The 23303-nt window shown below is 40.6% G+C and overlaps 1 protein-coding gene across 13 annotated transcripts in view; it reads right to left on the bottom strand.

Annotated features, from left to right (window-relative positions):
• The window catches only part of gab1 (GRB2-associated binding protein 1), a 75993-nt gene that overhangs the window by 47531 nt on the left and 5159 nt on the right, over window positions 1–23303 (bottom strand). The window contains exon 1 of one of the 13 annotated variants that reach the window (XM_047365001.1): window positions 14411–14595. The exons of 11 other annotated variants lie outside the window; for them this stretch is intronic. The gene's annotated coding sequence lies outside the window, so the exon portion shown is untranslated. Of the gene's footprint in view, window positions 1–5869; window positions 6001–14410; window positions 14596–23303 lie in introns of those variants that run through there. One more of the 13 variants, XM_047365002.1, reaches the window with a different exon arrangement.

Below are 23303 nucleotides of genomic sequence, written 5' to 3'. Positions count from 1 at the left end.
TAACAACCTATGTTTATTTCCATCTTATTGCTGTTTGTATCTGTGTTTCGGGAGGGTGAGTGGAGAGGTTAGCCATATGGCATTTGTTTTGGCAAATACCACATGGTGTTTAACTGAAGCAGAGAAGAAATGTCAGCGATGTGGCTGTTCTTTCAAGGTGTCAAAATGGTAAGGAAATATATTTAATATATATAATAGTAAACATCAAATATCGACCAATAATATTAATATCGGATATCGAATATTTATATCTGTGCATCCCTACTTTACCCCATTGGTTGACCTTTTTTCTCTGTGTGGAGAGGAGAGCTGAGCCGGCCTGTGCCTAATCCGCTAACGACAGGTATGGGCACTGCAGCGGCCAAAATACTTCAGAAACTGATATATTCAGTTCCCTAGTTGCAGATATGAGTGAATTTTGTGAGATTCCATGTTTTGTAGTGGATTCCATTTTGTTTGTTAAATTCCACAAGTCCGTCTGCGGTTTCCGCATTGCCAATATCTTTGGGCCATTCAGTCGGAAGTTTATTCAGGAGTCATAAACTGTCCTAAAAATCAACTGCTCTATGCAGGGATCAGGATCACAATAAATGGAACAAGATATGAGAAAGTCAAAGAAAACATACACTTAGATCAAATTACAAACATGCAGATTTAAGAACTTTTCTACGTCCAAAATTAAATCAAAAATCCTCAACTACCAAAAGAAATGAATCTATATACTCCTTAGTACACAAGAATGAAATTATACGATTTAACAAGAAACACAAAGATCAAAAGTAAAGACAGGGGCAAAAGAAAACAGAGAAAATTAATACGGAGTAGGAGAGCAGAGCTAAAGATAGGACCACCAAGGCAAACAATCTGAGGTAACCACAACACTGTGTGTCTCTGTGTCAAACTATAGTACTACCCTTAGTGTTTTCATCAGGACTGTGTTAACATCAGAACCTTTAACTCCCAACTGGTTCTGAATTTGTCATTTATTATTTCCCCACAATGTACCTTTGTTTCCAAATCAATGTCAACCTCTTAATTTCTTCCCTTTCTGGGAGAAAACAAGAACAAATCTTTGTTAAACTGGAACATCACACGTTCCTTTGTGTGTAAGCAACCCATCTCCCACACAGGTCAGAAGCACAACTGTTGAAGAGCTCAAGCCTCAGTTCTCTCAGAGAAATGAAAGCTTGACATGCAGAATTTCACCTAAAACAGGAATCAACCTCTAAAGCACAGCAATAAATTAGAACTGTAAAAAAAAACACAAGCTTTTTAAAGTGTAAATATATTCTGAAAGGTTTATCATTAGAAACTTTGCATTTAAAGCTAATGAGGAAACAGACAGGATAAAGATAATATGTCTTGTCCCAGCCTCGTGAAACCAAAACCATGAATACTCTGGTCAGAAATTGGCTTGTGCATCAAAATGGCAAGGCCAGACCACATTCTGCAAAATGAAGAATGAGCCTGGACAGCAGAGCTAAAACAGAAGAAGCCAGCAGAGTTCAATGAAAAGTAAGGGAGGCCTGTAAACAACAAAAACTAATGTGTTCTGGTCATTCTTCGCACTGCAAATATTGTGAGAGCATTGGGAAAAAAAAGAAAAACAGAGGGGTTTAGGTTATATCAGGAGTTTGATGGAATACCAGATAGAGTCAGATTATTTTCAATATTTTATGTGGAAAGGTAAAAGTCAAAGAAAGCAACTCCGATAGCACTCTGCGAGCGACCTATGGATGCCCTGTCCTACAGAGATGACTGACCGTGGAAGGTGAGGGGCCTTTAATGAACGTCGACCAAGTCTCTGAGTGAATCAGACAACTGAGGCCTGATAGCCACCATTTTTACTGTTAAAAAACAGAGGATATATCTGGTGTGTACATTTTATCTACAAGTGATGGAATCAACCCATTTCGATCATTTACATTTGCTTTGTGGGTTTAGATGCATCAGTAAGCCCATAGGTTGCAGGTCAGAATAAGCACACCAGGTTGATAAAGGGCAGAGGTTATACAGGTCCACATAGAGAAGAAGCTCTGTGGGATCAAGAAGCATGACAGAGGAAACTGTTAAAATTAGGTAAAGCTGAGGCAAATACCGCATAAAGGTGACTTTGCAGACAGGTTTTAAAGACAGGGGAGCAAGACCAGTAGTGATGAAACTGATAGCTATTCTGGGAGGCAAACGGTGAAGCCAATGAAGTTGTGACCATTTGGCCACCTATAGCACAATTTTGTAAAGGATGAAATCAGGTTCAAATGTATCCATCATCTAGAGCAAAGCCAGTCCAGAATCTCCTAACGGATTCTAGGTGAAACCTAGTTAGTAAAGGGTTCCCCTGTTGTGCCATGGAGGACAGCAGTGTCGTCTTAACCTGGAAAGCAGAGACAAACCAGCCAACCCACTAATAATCAAAATCTGCTGTTTTTCCCTTCGGTTGGCTTTTAAACGTGATTCACAGGCAAAATACCAAAAATCTGTATTTTATTTCTGTTTATTAAATGTATCAAAACTAAAAGCTCCACATTTTCATTCCACTTACCCATCAATAAACAACACTTGTTTGAGAAACTCTGTTTTGAGTTTACTGTAGTAGTAATTTCTTCAAATGGGTGTTTTGTGTTATAGTACCTAGGGAAGAAAATGGCCAAAGTCGAAATCTGCAGGCCAGACCTCAAAGAAAAACAGACATTGATATCATCTGCATCTGAGTCACCATTGGTGAAATTTCCTTCTCCGCAACTACCAAAAACCAATCAAACCAATCAACAGCAGACTCAGTGTAGTAGTGATTTTCTGAGGCGATCTAGTAAATTAAGAAACAGTCGACTTACAGTTCCTTAGCAAACAGTGCCACAAAAGCTTGCAGTAATCACCAGACCCTGGGTTTCCTTAAACAAACGAAGTTCACAGATTTGGTAACGATGCATTAGTTCACACAGGACAAACAGAATACTGCTGTGTGCAGAAACTGAGCCAGCACAAGCAAAAAGGGCCAGCCAGGCAGTTGTTTTGTGCATCTGGGGCATGTAGTATAAAAGGTAACATTTGTGCATTCCTATGGGCCCAGGAATAAACTGGTTAACCAACATTTGTTGTAGACACAGTAGAAAATATCCAAGTGTGCGCCCACTCCTGTTACAGGGGTTATTAAAGGTTTGGAAGCTGGAGGCTTTCTGAAGGCTAACTTCCAGCAGCTGTGTTCACATAAAAAAAAAAACACCTGATAATTAAAAACAGCATCCTCATATCGTTTATATCTGGTCATGACATACAGTGTTGTGATGAAAGTATTTGGCCCCTTACAGATTTTTCTGTTTTAGCTTTTTTGTTTCATTTAAATGTTTTAGACCAAACAAATGTTATCAGACAAAGATAAAAACAAAATCCTTTATTCAAATGATTATTTCATTTATTAAGGGACAAAACCCATCCAAACCTACCCGACATAAAAAAAAGTAATTGCCCCCAAAACCTATTAACTTCCTGTTCCACCCTTTCGGAAAAATGGCAACAAGTGTTTTAACATTGTTGTGGAGGAATCTTGGCCCATTCTTCTTTGCTGGATTGCTCTAATTCAGCCACATTGAAGGTTTACGGTCCTCCTACAACATCATCATCGGATTTAGGACCAGAGTTTGACCAGGACGCACCAAAACTTCCATTTTGGTTGTCTTGGGGATTTTTTTTGTTGCTCTTTCCCTGAAATGCTTGTAAGTATTGCACCAGATGTAACATGATGCACACCTTCTTTGTGAGAAATGGTTGTTTGATCTTCTTGGACAGCAATGGTTTTGGCCTTGGAACTGTCCTAAGGATACCAGTTATTCCCAGACTCTCTTTCTTATTTCTTATTACACCTAGGAAGCTTCATGGGTCCACATTTACAGCATTAGTAGATAATAGCTGTCGTTGTGGTTTCTCTAAGTCGAAAAGGTTTTGTAACACTTTGGTTCTTATCTGCTTTTGGAGATCTTTTAGCCTGCTTCATGTTGTCAGACAGGTTCTATTCAACATACTTACAACAAGTCTGACAGTAACCAGGCCTCAGTAGGACCATGTTCATTTGGATATATATATATATTTTTTTTTTCCATTTGAAAACTGCTTTTTTATTTATTTACTGAGGTTATATTTCAGTGCAATTAAAATTTGTTAGATGATTTGAAAGAATTAACTGGAAGAAAAAAGCCAAAATAGATTAAATCTTATTTTTTCACAGCACTGAACAATCCCAAACCAGTTCAGTCTTTTTACAATCTTTCCTTCCCTTTTTACTGTTTACCATCCCACAGTTACTCAACTTTCATGTGCAGCTGTAAAATTCTCACCAGCCATAGGTTACTCTGACCATAGCCCTACAAAAATACAACATCTATGAGTCATGCTGCCAGCTTTCTGGTGCTCAATACTTAAAAGCATTAACAGGTGATAATCTCTGGGGTTTCACAGGTGACCTATGATTAGACAAATGTTTGATTCTTCAAAATAATATAATTTACAAACCACTATTTCAGTTTTACACCACATCGCAGAGCAGCTGGGATCTCTGTCCTAATAGAAACAACTTTTTCCACAAAACTAATGACATCAATGAATAAAATATTGTTATTTATCAGATAATTCTGCAGAATGTATCAGATTATTCAGATATATTAGTGAGCAAAACTCAAGACAAACGTGCTGTTATGTAAAAGCTGTAAACAAAACCAGGCACTAGGTCTTCCTTGTTCGGTGAGAACAGAAACTGTTGACATACCATCATTTCATATCTCTGACAAGCATCAGGCAGCCAATCGGACGCACAAAGACGTTAAGAGAAACTATGTGGGGAAGAAATTACAGATGAGTGCACAAGCAAGAGGCAAGCCACTCAGTAGCACTGCAGCGGGTTAAACCAGCCTCACAACACAGACCTAAACCATACACCCTCAGTGAAGCATTAACTTCAATGGAGCAGGTTTGAATATTAACACCACATCCCATCGTGTATGACTGAAGGAGCACAGAAGCACCTCCGGTTACCTATAACGTCTGAAACTGTTAACTGGTTCCCCACGAACCAACAAACCCTCACCAGAGGTTTCAGCCAACTTGGTGCTTAATTAGAACACAGAAAAAAGAAGAGAAAAACCCACACAAAGCAAAATAACATCCCACAGTGGAAGTTTCCACGTTGTTGGCACTTTTTATCTTCCTGGTCATCTGTTCCCGACACACATTCTGTGCAAAAAGGTTTCCTGTTTTGCCTCTTTTTGTCACCGTTGTCGTGTTGGGGGTTTGGCACTTTCTAACTTTAGAATCTCTGCTAACATTTGCTAACGTTTACCTGATCAAGACTGCCTATAGGGTGCTGTGTAGAAAAGTGGAATTAGGTTGAGATCCCAAATTAAAAAAAAAAAAAATTGGTTTTCTCTGTATGGTCAAAAAACCTGAGCTGTTGGTTTGTTATTGTTAAACAACAACACTCAAAAATACTTTGTGTTGAAGGCAGCAGTCAGATCATCACTATTTTATCATTCTTGGTAAACAAAATACTTATTTGTGCTAAACCACAATAACCAAAAGCCTTGTAGAGTATACTTATATTTGCACAAATGCAACAATCAAACAGCCTTTTGCTTGTATAGATAAACAAAGAGCAACAGCATAATCATCCCATACTGGCATCCTAACAAAACTGCTTGCAGATACGTTACAACTTCTTTTTAAAATGCAATATCATAAAGTCTCCTTTCGTTAAAAAAAAAAGAGTTGTAATTAGGTTCATTGGCTGACGAGAGTCGCAAAATTAGGTAAGAATCAGACTTTAAAATTCAAACAAATAATGTGATAATATGTTAGCAAAATGAAGGTAATATTCTTTTACCTGATTCTGAAGAGTCCAAGCTTAGCTCGGCTAAAAACGGAGCAGAATAACAAGCAAAGAAATCAAGTTGCTGACCAGTCACTGTTGTCCAGTTGCTCTGACCACTTTCCTGCCTACTCCACTGACTTCCCTCCCCTCCGCTCACTCTCCAAAGTCTGCAACACCCAGCTCTAATAACCCATGACCCACAGGAAGTAGACACAATGGACTGCAAATAACACATCACCTCCCCTGGCAACAAATGCCCACCACAGCCCCCCGAAGCACATGGCCGCTACAATACAGAACACCTTGGAGAGGCTGGTTGAAGATAGGTAGGAAGAACCAAAAATATCTCCCTCTGCATCCACATGTTCTGGCCCACTGTCAGTTCACAGCTCATTTTAGGCTTTCTGCAACTTTCAGGACTAAGAATCTATAGTAACTTTAAAAGCTAGCTAAAATATTAATAAAATATCTATTTAGAATTATAAAAAGTATTCCTTTAAAAGCTCAACAGTTAAAAACTGAATGGAAATGTGTGATTTATGCTTCAGATAAAAGTTATTGTATTATTAAATTATAAGACTTGTTTGATTTTGATAACTAGTGAGATCAGTTACATTCATTTAATGTAATTCATCTAACAACATTTAACACAGTAGCCTTATGATGATGATGGAGTCAGCCTAATGGTTACTGACAGCAGATAGCAGCTAACTAGTGAGTGATTTTCAGGCTGGAAGTCATTAACTCCTGTAGGAGCCTGTGGTAGATCATGCAACAAGAATGCAGAATTATTTCTGTAAACAAACTACAATAAATCCTGATTTAAAATCAGATTTCTTTAGCGAGTTTGCAGGAATGGCTTAATATCGGGTGGTAAATTCCTTTGGACCGGCCTGTTTACTGCCCCGAATCACGAGAGTTCCAGTTTTGTCACAGCATACCGACATCTTACACAACACACAGAACAAATGACAGCTGCAGGCAAATTTCACAAAACGTCAGAAGAAAAAACAAGTGATTTACAAATGAAAGATGTAACTAAAAGAAACCCAAGTTCCATGAAGTAAAATCTGGACATATTTAAGGCTCATGGAGACCAAAAAACGGAGATGAATACATTTACATTTTAAGAGCCTGCAGGGAAACTCTATGATCAAATAACTATAGAATAATCATTAAATAGGAGTTAGAATGGACAGTATGAACATTAAGTGATAGATGCATATGCTTTTATCCCAGTCTACAAGCTGCAGATCCAAAGTGGACCTCTTTGCTTTCTGCAGGAGTGGATCCCTGCATAGTGAGAAGGATGACTCCACAGTCAGGCGTAAAAACCATCTGTGGGTGAGTGTGGGTGCCTGTGTGTTAATGTGAAAATGCTTTGCTTACTTGTTACACAGTATTTTAATAATCCTTTCTCTCCGATTAACCCACAGAAAGCGTGCTTTTCTTGTGGCTTTCTGTTCCCATATATTGTTGTAAACAGTTAGCTTGTGTTGCTTCACTGCAGGTGCATCACACCCCATCCTGATCCATGAAGTGAGCAACAGCAGCCTAATCCAATCACTCCAATAAAAATTATTCCAAATCACATTAAGTGGCCAGTGAGAGGTTGCCTCAGACATGATCTGATTAGCAGCTAGAGTGAGTCCATGAGGAAATGGGCTTGAGATACTGAACCTATAATAAGGAAATGGACTCTGATAACATGTCTCTACTGCAATAAAAAAGTGGTGCCTGGTTGCTCAGCCAAAGATCAGACTTCAGAAGCTTTCAGCTTCCTTGCAACTTGAGGAAAGCGTGATGTTGATTGGCATTATTTGAAAAACAGAAAGGTGACTGGATGGTGTTGCAAAAAATATCCTCACCAGATTTTCACACATAAAAAACTTTGAAAACTATGTGCTATGATAAAATGTAGTATGATAAACCAACATGAGCTAGTGCAAAATTGTTAAGTGGAAGGAATAGCACATGGTTTTCAAAATTCATGTTGCATGGATATGTATTAAGGCCCCTTTACTCTGATACCCGTAAATACAACCCAGTGCAACCAACTGTCTTCTGAAGTCATAAGTAAATAGAGACCACCTCTATGAAAGTCTCAGGGGTTTATTAGAGAACATTAGAGAACTAACAGCTCCATGAAGACCAAGGAACGCAGCAGGCAGGTCAGGAAAAAGGTTGTAAAGACATTTAAAGCAGCATTAGGTTAGTAAACAAGCAAGAAGAAAACCACCGTCATCAGAGGTCTCCATTAGTGTGTAAGACACATCAAACATATGGAAAGAGGTGCTCTGGTCTGATGAGACCAAAATGTAACTTTGTGGTCAACGTGCAACGCAGTACGAGAGGTAGAAAACTAACACCTCACTTTACTTTAACACACAATACCAACATTAAAATGTGGTGGTGGCAGAATAATGCTATAGGGATGCTTTTCTTCAGCAGGGACAGGTAGATGGTCAGAGTACATAGGGAGATGGATGGAGTTAAATACAGGGCAATCCTGGAAGAAAACCTGTTAAAGGCTGCACAAGACCTATGGACAACAGCCCTGAAATACAGCCAGAGCTACCATAGAATGGTTCAAATCAAAGCTTATTTGAATGACCTAGTCAAAGCCTAAATCTGAAGAAGAAGCTGTGGCAAGATTGAAAATTGCTGTTCATAGATGCTCTCTATCGTATCGAAACATAACCCAAAGACATGCAGCTGTAAAAGCAGTGAAAGCACTAACTCAGAGGGGCAAATGCAAGACATACTGTTCAAAACGTTTTTCAGATTTATTTTCCATTATACCATGCTCAGTTGGTCCGTCATATACAATTCCTATAAAAAATAAACTGTATTGGGCTTTAATGTGATGAAAAGTTGTAGCAGTGTGATTACTTTTGCAGGGCCCTGTAGTTGTAGAGTTCTGTAAATGTCACTTCAATCATGTAGCGTTTTAGCTCGTGTAAGATCCATGCTTGGCGTTGTGTCTTCAGAGCCGAGCTGCTTGCATGGCTGGGCTTGTCTCCCGGCCCAATTAAATGCCACGCCTCCTTTTAAAGCCATACCCCTGAAACTGGCGCACACCTCCACTCGCTGGCGTCGCATTCAGATGATACTGGTTTAAATCAGAAGAGAGTGGGTGTGTATAGCCTGAACACATACCTCGGAGGTCATGCGCTGCATGTGTGCTCCTGTGTTTCCCCGTACGCTGATTCCCAGCCAGTCAGGAACTTGTGGAATTTCTCAAACACGTTACAAGCAGCTGCAGAGAAGAAGTCTGAACGTTTCCTCAACTAAACTTTTGCTTTACAGCGTTCCAACAAAGCCACCTCGTTGCGTCTCAATTGGCTTCTGTGGGTGCATGCTTTCACACCTGTGGATTCTGATTGTGTTAACCTACACTTGCTTTTATTTATAAACCCTATTTCTATTTGTATTAAATACTGACTTACTCTAGTCTATATAAAAAACCCAATACATGAAAGATTATTGCAGAGAGGCTTTAAAATAATCCTTTAATAGGCCCATTGCAGCTTGGGGTGCAACATTTCACTCACAAGACAAAAATGTAAAGATTTTTGAGAAAATTAAGAATCTCCATTGTTTTCACAAAATGCATAAAGATTTTACAAATCCCAAACTGTGTTTTAAAGAACCTGTAATCAGTTTAGAATAATTAAAGCCTGGCTTCTCTGATATCTTGCAGCTTTCACGCTCTTCTCAAAATGTGGTGCTCCTGAGGACAAATAAAAGAACTGAAAATGCATATATTTGTGTTTTTAAACCCGAAGCTGCTTCTTAAAGGAAATGTGTTCCGTTTCCACTTAGTTCAGCAGACAAGTCATGAAGACAGCAACTGGACTGAACTTCACAAGGCAGGTCTCACCTTGACTAGAAATATGGCGACGCTCCAATATCACGGCACCTTAAGGAATGAGCAGCATGTGCAATAATCTGGACATGTGATTTCTGACAAATCATATAGTGGATATAAAGATAGTATCCATTAAGGGTGCACAATATCAAGAAAACATGCAATGTGTGATTATGTATATGATAAATGAACAAATAGTTTAGTCTGGTTTTAATATTTTTCTGATTTGGGCTTATTGCAAACACAGCCAGATATGAGCAGTCTATCCAGACACTAAAAACAGACAAAGAAATTGTTTCTTTTCTAGCATGCTGGTTTAATTGAGAAACCTGCATCTGGTTATAGCCAGATGGTATTTATTGCTTTCATTTGCAATATTGACATTGTGCATACTAGGGATCTTTTATTGTTTTTGTGAAAATTTCCTCACAATTTAGAAATTTCTAAAACCTCAGAAATTGACAGTATTGTCCAAATTTGCTATTTTTACAATTTCCTCGTCTGTTGGTTTCATGAGAGCATCAATAAATATCAATAAATCCAGAAATATGATTAAATGCAGTTACTATGTGCAGTTTAGTGATAAGAATCATACTTTATGTCATTGGAGCTCTGAAGAAGCCTGTTTTAAAACGGGTATGTTTTCCAAGAGCATATTTTGTGTTTGTGGGATTTTGACAGTGACCTGCAGTCACAGCCATACAGTTGCCTAAACAATGACTGAAAAAAGTTATACTTAAATACAATAAATACTGTCTCGTCATCTTCTACGTGCATACTGATGGCAACAATTTTGTGATATACCGAATGCCCTAGTATCCACCCATAACATTCCCATTTTTGATGACAAATACCAGTTTTAACCAAAAACCTTCTGCCGGCTGCAGGAAAGCTAAAGAGGTATTTCACTTTTCAGCATGAGACCAAGCAAAAAGGATCCAAATCTATGACAAGAACGCTTTCACCAGAAGACAATCAAAGTTTTGAAATGGCTGAACCAGAGTTCAGAAATAAATCTGACAGAATTTGTGGGCTGACCTGTAGAAGGCTGTGAACAACCTGGCACATTCGGAGAACTTTTCCAAAGCAAAGCAAATACTGCTAAGCTGGGATGTGGCATGGTGACAAACCCCTACCAAAGAAGAATTATTGCTAAACTAAATCAAAATCTGCTTCAACAAAGTGTGTCTTCACACTGATACAACCAGGTAATCACAACTCTTTCATTTTTACTCGTTAGTTTTTCAGGTGAATGTGCAGGATTCGAGTCGCATGGAAAATATTTCTATAACTGAAGTTTCTAATTCCATTAGACCATGAGAAATGATTTTAACAGGAATGTGTGTGTTTTTATAAACCCTGCATACAAAGTAAACTCAATTATGTCTCAATTTAACTGAAAACAGCCTATTGATGGAGCATGTTTTGGGTACAGAATATACCTTTTTTTAATTATATAGAAAACTAAACAGCATTTATTGGTAGTTGAAGACAGAAGTATGAATTCCAGGAGAGTTTTCTCTCAGGTGTTTTGGTGAACTTAAACATACAGAACAGTTGTGTAGAAAAAATCTTGTATGCATTGCTTTCGCTTTTTGTGTGTTTCAAATTGATTTTACTGAAAACATGATCAAATAGAAACTCCATTAACTACAGTAAGTATGAGGATGACAAAAACTAAAAAAAACAGAGCGATTCTCTGGCTAATGCATTAGAAAAACATTATGACCCCCCCAGGCCTTACAACTAACAGGAACTAATGCTGAGAATCATTCCCAGAGTCAATGTTCTGAATTGGGCTTTTTCAGACAGTGCTCCATTCAATCTGCACACTCTAAGGGTGGTTTGCACGTACAGAAGGCAGCCTACACAGAACCATGGGAACTGAAGCAGTGCAACAGATAAAACGCGCTCATCTGACTTCAGGATATGTTCCTCCCCAAAACAAAGTTTATTACATTCCCACAGTATCTCCTATTTGTTCCCAATCTAGATATGTAGACGGCCACACTTAGCTCCTTCAAAACCTTGACATTTTCATAAATAACATTTTTTTTTCTTTTGTCACATGCATTTTGCCAAAGCTGCATCTTTAAACTGCAACACATTCCTCTGGAATGGCAGACTAGGTTCACAAAATCACAAGGTTCCTTCACTGCTGACAAGAGGGCCTTACACAACCTACTTTCAGTTTCTAAGCACCAACACCAGAGACAATGTGTAAATAAGAGGTAAAGAAAAATTTGCTATGCATAACCTGGTGCATATAGAGCAGAGAGGTAGTATGATCAAATGCCATGCAGGTCCAACAACATATTTCTTAATCATGCAAAAATCTAATAAAAGCCACCAGTCATAATTAGGAATCTATATATTGTCTGGCCTCTTTACTGCTCCCAATAAAATTTGTAACACACAACAACAAAGAGACATATTTTGTTCATCTTTATAAACAAATGCCACAGCTAATGCCATGGCTCGTAGTCTTCCGCTTTAACCGGGACCGGGTCGCGGGGTCAGCAGAGATGCTCAGACGTCCCTCTCTCCAGACACCTCCTCCAGCTCCTCCGGGGGGAGCCCAAGGCGTTCCCAGGCCAGCCGAGAGACATAGTCCCTCCAGCGTGTCCTGGGTCGTCCCCTGGGTCTCGTCGACGTGCCCGGAAAACCTGCCGAGGAAGGCGTCCAGGAGGCATCCGGTATAGATGCCCGAGCCACCTCAACTGGCTCTTCTCGATGTGGAGGAGCAGCGGCTCTACTCCGAGCTCCTCACCCTATCTCTAAGGGAGTGCCCGGCCACCCTACGGAGGAAGCTCATTTCAGCCGCTTGTATCCGGGATCTCGTCATGACCCAAAGTTCATGGCCATAGGTGAGGGTAGGAACGTAGACCGACCGGTAAATCGAGAGCTTCGCTTTTCGGCTCAGCTCTCTCTTCACCACAACGGACCGGCACAGCGCCCCCATTACTGCGGCAGCCGCACTGATCCGTCTGTCGATCTCCCGTTCCATTCTTCCCCCACTGGTGAATAAGACCCCGAGATACTTAAACTCCTCCACTTGAGGCAGGAACTCCCCTCCAACCTGAAGAGGGCATGCCACCCTTTTCCGGTTGAGAACCATGGCCTTGGAGGTGCTGATCCTCATCCCAGCCGCTTCACACTCGGCTGCGAACTGCCACAGCGCATGCTGTAGGTCTTGGCTAGAGGGGGCCAGCAGGACCATGTAATCCGCAAAAAGAAGAGACAAAATCCTCTGGTCCCCCAAACCAGACCCCCTTCGGCCCTAGGCTGCGTCTAGAAATCCTGTCCATAAAAGTTATGAACAGGACCGGTGAGAAAGGGCAGCCCTGCCGGAGTCCAACATGCACCGGGAACAGGTCCAACTTAGTGCCGGCAATGCGGACCAAACTCCTGCTCCGCTTGTACAGTACTCCTGGAGCACCCCCCACAGGGCATCACGAGGGACACAGTCGAATGCTTTCTCCAGGTCCACAAAACACATGTGGACCAGTTGGGCAAACTCCCATGAACCCTCGAGTACCCTGTAGAGGGTATAGAGCTGGTCCAGTGTTCCACGGCCGGGACGAAAACCACACTGCTCCTCCTGAAGCCGAGGTTCGACTATTGGCCGGACTCTCCTCTCCAATACCCTGGCGTACGCCTTACCAGGGAGGCTGAGGAGTGTGATCCCCCTGTAGTTGGAACACACCCTCCGGTCACCCTTCTTATGAAGGGGGACCACCACCCCAGCCTGCCAGTCCAGAGGCACCTTCCCTGACTGCCACGCAATGTTGAAAATGTTAACCTTTTATGATAATTAGCTTTTTTCTCACTGTGTTTGAGTAAAATGATGGGATGACTGGATGTAAATTCATAATATAGCTTACAACAATTACTGCACTCCAAATAGTCCTCTACGTTATGAGTACTGCACACACAGATATTGTGATTCTCTTTTGCTGTTTGGTAATTAACAAACCACAACCATTTTACAGTGCGTTCCAGAGCTACAGGAACATGAACAAAGTTCTTTCTGGACAGGACTTCATACTTCAAGATCTCAATTTCAGAACTCCTGGGAAGTCCTTAGAGCTTTCCCACTGCAGCACAAAACCTTCATATTTCTTGGACAAAACAAGAAAAAATTCAGCTGAGAAAATACCTCAAAAACAAGCTGCAAAAACTCCCAAACCAGGCCTGCAGAGAGAGAGAACACTTCTTTGTTGTTGTGGATTATTTATTGGCCTTTAGCCTTTAATCCACAACAACTCTGACCTGGGTCAAGAAAAAGGTCAGAGTTCGATAAGGATACATGAAGTTAGCTAAACTAGTTTGTGAACATATCCTGTAGGGGTTTGGTGGCATTTCATTTATGTTCTTTCAGTTTTAGGACATTTTTCAGATGGCTAAAGGATTTATCTTTATGTTTATGAACAATCTGTTAACAAGAAATAACAATAAAAAAATAATACAATGATCAGGTTTCAGTTATGTTGACAGCAGAGGGGTGAGCATATCTTATAATATGCAATACTGTTCTGCATTGTGAGCATTGTTATCCTGGTGATCGTTTGTAAGTTTTCCTATCCAGCCTATGTATTGGGGGCGTTTTAATAAAATCATTGTTGTTTTTATAAAATTGTCTAATAGCTTTTCAATATCAAGCAAAAAAAAAAAAGACCTACCTTTGAGTTCTACTACTAGTGGCTCCTCAAAGTCTCATTTGTGGAATAATATGGAAAAATTATGGAAGTTTTTCCAGTTTTTCAGGACATGGCAAGTAAAAGAGCAAAACAAGGGAAGCGGGGGACATGTAAAAACTCCTTGGAATGACAGCCAAAAGTGTCTGTGGACATGGAAAGAAAGGTCCTCACAGCTTTCAATCAGTCCCCAAAATGATTCGTCTCAGAGAGCATGGGTCTCTGCTGCATCTCTGCTTTTCTCAGTGTGTGTGTGTGTGTGTGTGTGTACACATGTCCTCTGGCTTAGGGCCAAGACAAGGATATCACACAGAGCTATAGTAGCTTTAATGCAATAAGGGACAGTGGCCAAAACACGACCAGATCCTCTTTTCTTTATCAGCGCATTTCTTTCTTCATACTAAAAATTATTGGCAATTTGCAAACAACATGACAAATAAAAAGCAGAATGGCTCTTAGACGAGAATACAACTGATTTTACTGGCAGAATGTCTGCGTCACAGTTACTTGGGAAATAACACAAGCGGGTAACAATATTTCACAGCTAGTTGCAACACTGACACCCCCGAAACCCCCCCGTCAAGCTAACCCCATCCACAAGTTGGGATAAACATGGACATGTACTGACGCTCACAGCGGAGCAGGTGAAGAGGGGCAAAACGTACCATGACAGCAGTGGGCTATATTAAGGGGCTGTGGGCATAGCAGCTAGGGTCAGATCACATGACAAGAATGTGTGTGTGTATGTGTGTGTGTGTAAAATGACAGGTGACCCGTTAAATGTAAAATATCATGAAAAAGTTCAATATTTTGTGTCACTCTTTTCAGAAAGTGAAACTCATCATATAGACTCACAGAGTGAAACATTTCAAGCCTTTAATTCTTGTAATTTTGATGATTATGGCGTACAGATAATGAAAGCTCCAAATTCGGTCACAGAAAATTATAATATCGTGAAACGTTAAATAGTGGAAACAGCTAATTAGGCCAAAACACCTGAAAAGGATTCCTGAGCTTTTAAATGGTCTCTCAGTCTGGGTCAGTATGCTACCACATGAGGAAGACTACTTACTTGAGAGAGATCCAGCAGACAGTCACTGACACCTTCCACAAGGACGGTAAAGCACAAAGGGTAATAGCTAAATACGCTGGTTGTTCACAGTGTGCTGCATCCAAGCATATATATAGAAAGTTGAGTGGAAGGAAAAGTGTAGCAAAAAAAGGGGCAATAGCAATAGGGATTATTGCAGCCTTGAGAGAATTTTCAAGCAAAATTCTGTCCAAGAGTGGACTGAGGCTAGAATCAACACAAGAGCCACTTGCTCATTTTCTCATTTAAACCACTCCTAAACTACAGACTGTTGCTACGTGGTCCAAAGCTATCTTTTCAGACAAAAGTAATGTTTGCATTTTATTTGGAGTGCATAGAAATGAACATACTTTTTAAAAGCCTGAAATTTCAGTTTAAAATCTACTTTTTTATTGATCTTATGTAATATTCTTATTTACTGAGACACTGAACTTGTTTTTTTTTCCTCTGTAAGCCATAATCATAAAAATTACAAGGAATAAAGGCTTCAAATAGTTCACTCTTTGTGTAATGAATCCATATATGAATTTCACTTTGTAAACATAGCAACAAAAATATTGAACATATTTTCATATTCTCATTTTCTGAGATGTACCTTTAGATACAGTCACATATTTCTACGTTCAAAGGCAAGCCTCAGACGTCGCCACTCGAATCATCCAAACTTTACAGCGCCTAAGAATTTCCAAAGGCTGGAGTTAAGAGAGGTAATGCAACCTAGACTCCCAGGAAAAATACTTCTCAAAACAAGCCTGCACACAGACAACTCATGAATGCAGTTATGACTCCTTTCCATTAGTACCTGCTCGGCTCAACTCGACTCTACATGGTTCAGGTTGTTTTCCATAACCAATGAAGTACCACCTCAACATGGGTGGAGTCGTTGTAGCAAGGCAGCCCGAAAGGAAACATGACAGGATTTGTGTTCGCGACAAACCACCATCTATGTCCCTCTGTATTTTGTTATCAGCCACCAAGCACAAAAATGTTTCGGCCTTGTCATTGGACCCCGGTGTTGATTTCAGTGTTTCCATTTTCCTTAAAGCTTGTAACAGGTTCAATCACTGTTGCAGGTTTGATTCCTGGACGGAGTTGTTCTTGTGACTCAACCAGTGAAGCCACTTCCCACCCAATCAGTGACCGGCTCGCTTGGAACCCCAGTCAAGTTGATAGTAAAAAAGAAGCTGGGATCAAGTACTAGTGCCTAATGGAAAACCCTAAAAACCAAGACAGTATTTGGACTTGAGTGAACTCTAAATGACGAAAGGCTACAATTTTTTTTATTGCAACACCCAAAACAACTAACAGCAGCAGCAATTAAGATCATAACTATTAAGTCAGCCGATAGTGTATGACATGATTGACTGGTAACGAAGCCTGAACTGGTTACCAGTATATACATATTGTCAACCTATAAAAAATTTCAAAACCTTTTCTGTAATCACGTTTAAAGTCCTTTAGAGGTGATGACAGGGTGAGTGAAAGTGTGACTGGAGATTACTGTGATAGTATAAGGCCTAAGATAACGTTACCCAACGTTGCCCCTCCCATACCTATTGCTGCACCTATGTTAAACTGTGTAATGCATCTATATAGTTTAGAGTTTCCCTTTTAGAATTTAATTGAATTTAAAATCAATGGTCCGTTTCTAATTTAACAGTAATATCTACAGTAGGAGTAATTCTTGCTTTTGCATATATATATATATATATATATATATATATATATATATATATATATATATATATATATATATATATATATATATATATATATAAATAAAAAGAATTGGCCCAAGCACTGAAACATGTGGTACTCCACAATAAACACTGGAGTTTGAAGATGATTTATCATTTACATAAGTAACACATACAAGGAATATGCAATGCCTCAGTGAGTCAGGTTAAATACCTTAGATGCCAGCAAGAACCTTAAAATGAAACAATTATATTGCCTCTTGAGAAAGAAGCTACCAGTTGGAGCAAGAGATGGAGATAAAATAAAAACAAAAAGAATATTTTGCAAAAATAACTGGTGAAAAGAAAAACACAAAGGCAGAACTAATATGAATAAAGGACTATGGGATCCCCCTCCCCTTTTTCTTACACTCTCTCTCTCCACTCGCCATCTGGTAGCCATCAGCGGCTCACGCAGGAAGGGACGGCCATGTCTTACTGGGGCGCCAGGGAGCGGCTCCTCTTCCCTCTTGGTGTTAAGAGAAACAACAATTGCCAGTGCATTGCAATGCAGAGCAGAGCAGCGCAGGGCAGAGAGGTCCGGCCCATCGCAGCCTAAACTAAAACAGCCGGCGGCAGCAGGAGTGGGGGACCAGGCACTCACACCCCAGCCGTCCAGCAAAGAGCAGCACAGAAAAGCATTGCATTCCTGCCGCCTCGGCCTGCCAAGAAGCACTGGGAACGGAAAGAAACTGGGAGAAAACAGAGAGCTGTTCTCACTGAATGCCGCCTCATGGTGCTGCCTTAAGAAGCACTCATGTCTTTGTCCCTTTTGCTTGTTGTTTTCACCTTCTTTAACAATAACGACAGTTATTATTGAATGCAATCGCTGCAGATTCATCAGTTGTTTCAATGCATTTCTTTACCATTAGTCTGCACTATGCAAGAATCCATTAAAAGCATGTTATTACAGATCTGACAACTGATTATTTTACATTTCTGAAATAACATAGATATCAATCTAATGGCAGCCCTCACAGCCATGCGGCACGGTTGCTGCCGACCATCTCTGGCCATGTGTGTTCTCATACCGGCCATGTTTTATGTCCTCACCAGACTACAGCTATACTCTGGAAATAAAAAGCAGTCTTATGACACAAACTATTTTTACTACTTGTGTCATTAGCGGACAAGTTGGAACATGAAATAAACTGTATGAAACCTTTGATCGCCTTAGTTCACAGTATGAGAGAATAATCCAGAGCAGTGAAACAGAGAAGAAGAAAAAGACTGGCTGGTGCATTAGATTTGCTTTGCAGAATAGTTCTGAGTTTTCTGCCTTTAATTATAGCTGCACTTGAAACTGTTCAGTCTGGCAAAGTAACAAATACTGGGGGAGAAAAAAATCATTTTAGATGTCCACTGAATTCCAATCAAACGGAAAACACTTGGAAGACAGCTAACCAAACATCTAGATGCAAACCAAGGCCGCAGCACTGTACACCACTTTGTGGACTTGGCACACTGGACAGCGAACAGCTGCACCAAGAAAAGCAGTCATCGGTTCACAAACAGCCCAGTTTGCTTAACTTTCTAGTTACTGCTCCACCTATGGGAGCAAATTCCAATACAAGAAGCACAATACCTTGATTATAAGAGGCAGTGAGAATCGTTGAGAATAATCATATCTGAAAAACTTCAATCCAATAAATCTGTCTCGTTCCATTTCAGTAAATTGGCAGCTTGTTTTTATTTATATATTAATCAGACGCCGAAGCATCAGGTTCAACATAGAAAAAAAGTCTTAACTAAGCTGCTAAAAAGATTGGATGTAAACACATGTATAATGTTTAAAAAGATAGTTTAAGAGACAATAGGAATGCTCCCGCTTTTCCCAGGACTGGCTGCGGGGGCAGCAGACTTAGTAGAGGTGCCCAGACGTCCCTCTCCCCAGACACTTCCTCAGCTTCTCCGGGGGGAGCCCAAGGCGTTCCCAGGCCAGCCGTGAGACATAGTCCCTCCAGCGTGTCCTGGGCCGTCCTCTGGGCCTCCTCCCGGTGGGACCTGCCTAGAACACCTCCCGAGGAAGGCGTCCAGGAGGCATTCGGTATAGATGCCCGAGCCACCTCAACTGGCTCCTCTTGATGTGGAGGAGCAGCGGCTCTACTCTGAGCCCCTCCCGGATGGCCGAGCTCCTCACCCTATCTCTAAGGGAGAGCCCGGCCACCCTACGAGGAAGCTCATTTCAGCCGCTTGTATCCGGGATCTCGTTCTTTCGGTCATGACCCAAAGTTCATGACCATAGGTGAAGGTAGGAACGTAGACCGACCGGTAAGTCAAGAGCTTCGCTTTTCGGCTCAGCTCTCTCTTCACCACAACAGACACTGTGCCCCCATTACTGAGCTGGGTGCACCGCTCCATCTGTCGATCTCCCGCTCCATTCTCCGCTGACTTGTGAACAAAATCCAGAGATACTTGAACTCCTCCACTTGAGGCAGGAGCTCCCTTCCAACCTAAAGAGGACAATAAACCTACAGGACTATAGCAGTGATTTACTTAATAAAAAGACAGCATACTTTGAAGTTAACGCTAAAAGTGACACTGCTGTATTCCAGCCATCTATCGGCAGTGCCTTGGAAGAAAGCCAGACAAGGTCCCATTTACAGATTATCCCAAATCTTGTAGTGGGCACAGCACACATAGGAGATGATGCTCAGATCATTTTAGGCAACATACAAGAACCTATGTATGCCACTTGGCAAAACCCGAACCCACGTTCCCCACAGTGAAACATGGTGGTGGAAGCATCATGCTGTGTGAATGCGCTTCAGCAGAGACAGGGAAACAGGTCAGAGCAGACGGCAAGATGGAGCTAAATACAGAGAATCCTGGTTCACCTTACAACAGGACAACAAGCATTAAAAGACAGCATGAGCTGCAATGGACTGGTTTGGATCACAGCACATTCATGAATGACCCAGTCAAAGTCCAGACCTCAATCCAATTGAGAATCTGCATCAGAACTTAGTGCTGTTTGCAAACACCTTCCATGCAATCTGAGTGAGTTTGGAACCCAAAAGGCCTGCAGCTGCAACTGCAGTGATTGGTTGTTTTAACAAATATGGAGTCAGAGGAGTCACAATTATTGCAATGGATTTTAACAGGTATGAAAGTTAAGGATTCAGAATACAACTGCATGTCACACTCTTCTGATTTCTTTCTTCTAATATTAATTTAAAAAAACTCATTTCCCTTAGGCTTTATGATTATGAATTACTTTGCATTTCATGTAAAATCCCCCAATAAACAAGAAAGTATGGGGCTGCTACAAAAAAGTGGGAAAGTTCAAAGGGTATGAATACTTTTGGAAGACTGTTGTTGGGCATACATCAACATGACAACATACATCACATGCGACTTACTACTAGATGTACAATATAAAATAATAATGAATTATAACTAGAATGTACTACTGTGTCCATTGTATAAATGCTCATAAAAAGCAAAAGCAGGGTGCGGCGCTGATGGTGTAGTGGGTTAAGTGCGCGACCATATACGGAGGCTACAGTCCTCGAAGTAGCCGTCCAGGGTTCGAGTCTCCCCCTCTCTCTCTACCCCTCTTTCCTGTCTGCCTACTGTAAAAAAATAATAAAAATAAAGGCCACTAGTGCTGAAAAAACATCTTTAAAAAAGCAAAAGTGTAAAAATGTCTTGCAATTATTTCACAAACGGATCCTTGAGTTGATTTTTTAGTAAATGTTAGCTGTGATCAACTAACCACTAATGTGATTATGTGAAACTGCTGTCTTGCAAAATATGAGCAAACATGAGTCTTATTATTCGGTAGCCATGTTTTGCTAGTTACCCTGCTGAGATATGCTCCTATGTTCCATAGGAGCATATCTCAGCAGGGCTTCCTCAAACTGACTGCTTTGTTTTCAAGGGTTTGTTTCTCTTTGTGAGCCGATGACATGATTTCTGGCTTACGGCACTATAAATATCCAAACAAGAATGTAGACGCACCACAAACATGTTCACTTTCGAAACAAAGAGCACTTCAGGACAGAAAACAAAAATTTTATCCAAACTGTTTTCTGAAAGAATTATTGTTTTATAGACCTAAATTATCAGAGAATCAGTTTCTTCTGAAAAAAATTATTTCACCTTCATATTCTCACTTCCAAACTGGTAAGCAGACCAGTTTGGCTGCTATGAAACTGATCCACACACGCAGGGGTAACACAGTGACAATAGTCTGCGTCAGGGATAAAAGTGGACTGGGAAACAACAGAACTAATATCAATTTTTAATGGTAATTTGTTTCTAATGGACATTAAATTATTAATGGCATGTGCAATCCATTTTCAAGCTGTGGCAGATCACACAGCAGCAATTTGAAAACTGAGTGCTGCCCACAATGCTGAGGACTCAACTGTGCAATAATATTACCTCGTTAGCCTAAGAGGCGAAAGCTGCACAAGTGACCCTCTGTTGCAATCCGTCCGGGTTGCTTGTTTGTTTGTTTCTTGAAGCACGCGGGGTGCAGGGTGGTGGTGGGTAGTGTTCAACAGAAACAGTTTGTTCTCTGTTCCATTTGCTAAGCAGATTTAATGAATCCTCAACTAAACCCAAGAGTTGGGCCTCTGTTTCCCTTTCGCCATGCCGTCAGATTTGTCGGGGACAGGTTTCTCTGTCCAATTGTCAAAAAATGACAACCGTTTCATCTGTCCCTGACAGAGCGTAGTGTGCAGTGTAAATTCGCTTTGTCCCTGCCGGGAGGCCTCAAGGAGCTTGGTCCTGCGGGTCCCGTTTACTGGCATCTGACGAGGACCTATAGGGTTCAACATTTTCCTTCATCCGCTTGACCCTGAGGCCTCGTTCCCTCGCACTGAGGCCCTTTTAAGGGAGACAGAAAGTCCAAACATGCTTCCAGTAGGGAAATGTCAGGGAAGCTCAGACGTTATACTGATTGAGCCACATTAGGTAGACATCACTGTGAAAATAATGCAATCCCTACAATATTTACAAGCAATAAATAGTAACATAAATTCATAGGCAACAGTTAGCGTGGGCCAGTATGAGGTTGTCACACTATGACAACCTTAAGAAAAAATAGACCAGTTTTACAGCATCACTATATGATAAAGCAATCATTTTTAATACTAATGCAAAATAATCTGTTTTATATATGATTACAATCATAATATAATTATAAATATTTAAAAAGCATATGACAAATTCAGAAATAGTTTTGATGTTTTCATGCAGAATATTATACAGCATTACCATCATTTCCAAACAGCCAGATTTGGAGGGTTTTGTAAGCGAGGCGACCATGTAGTAGCCTTCTTTCAGCCAGCTGACTAGCACTGCGCAGCAACAGGTGGGGGAGGGACAGAACATTCTGGTCATTCTGGCAAATTTCTCTCACATCTCACCAAAACAACTTAAAACCATAGGAAAATGTAGTGATTTTGAAACCGTAAGTGTTTAACACCTTCACACACGAACAGATTATGTATTTCTCATTTGTAATTTAAAGCAATCTGAATAATCCCGCTAACCTGGCATTGTTTTTGGGGATGAGGTTCATCCTGCTGGTCTGTTTTTATCTCCATCCAATTTCAGCTTCAAAGTTATTTAAAGTAACTCAGAAAGGGGAAGTTGAAAAGTTTTCAGTTGTGATTTTTGTTTTCCAAATAAGTTCTCGTAAGCACAGAGATTATTTCACTAAAGAAAGAACACATTTGATCTAAGTGAGAATCACCTTACATGCCATTAGCATTGGTACCGAAACAATGGGTCAGCTCCTTCTCTGGAAGTCACAAGGTTCCTTTGATGCCCTCAATGAAGATGCCCTAAAAGTGGTTTACATTGCTTGTTCAGGGAAGGTTTTACGGTTTAACTTCCACAAAGAAATTACAGATCTCACGGTGCGAGAAAAGAAAAGAAGAAAAAGGAGAACCAGACAGAACAGGCAGTTTCAATAAAGCGGAAAATCCCTTGAGTATACATAGTTGTGACAAACTGTGGCTGGGGAAAGACCAACTAACGCAGCTATGATCAGAAAGCTTCATGCTCCCCTCGACTAAAACATGAACCGCTGGCAGTG

The sequence above is a fragment of the Girardinichthys multiradiatus genome, chromosome 5 (assembly GCF_021462225.1).
Source record: "Girardinichthys multiradiatus isolate DD_20200921_A chromosome 5, DD_fGirMul_XY1, whole genome shotgun sequence".
NCBI classification, from domain to species: Eukaryota; Metazoa; Chordata; class Actinopteri; order Cyprinodontiformes; family Goodeidae; genus Girardinichthys; species Girardinichthys multiradiatus.
This window is presented reverse-complemented; position numbering and strand designations above follow the sequence as displayed.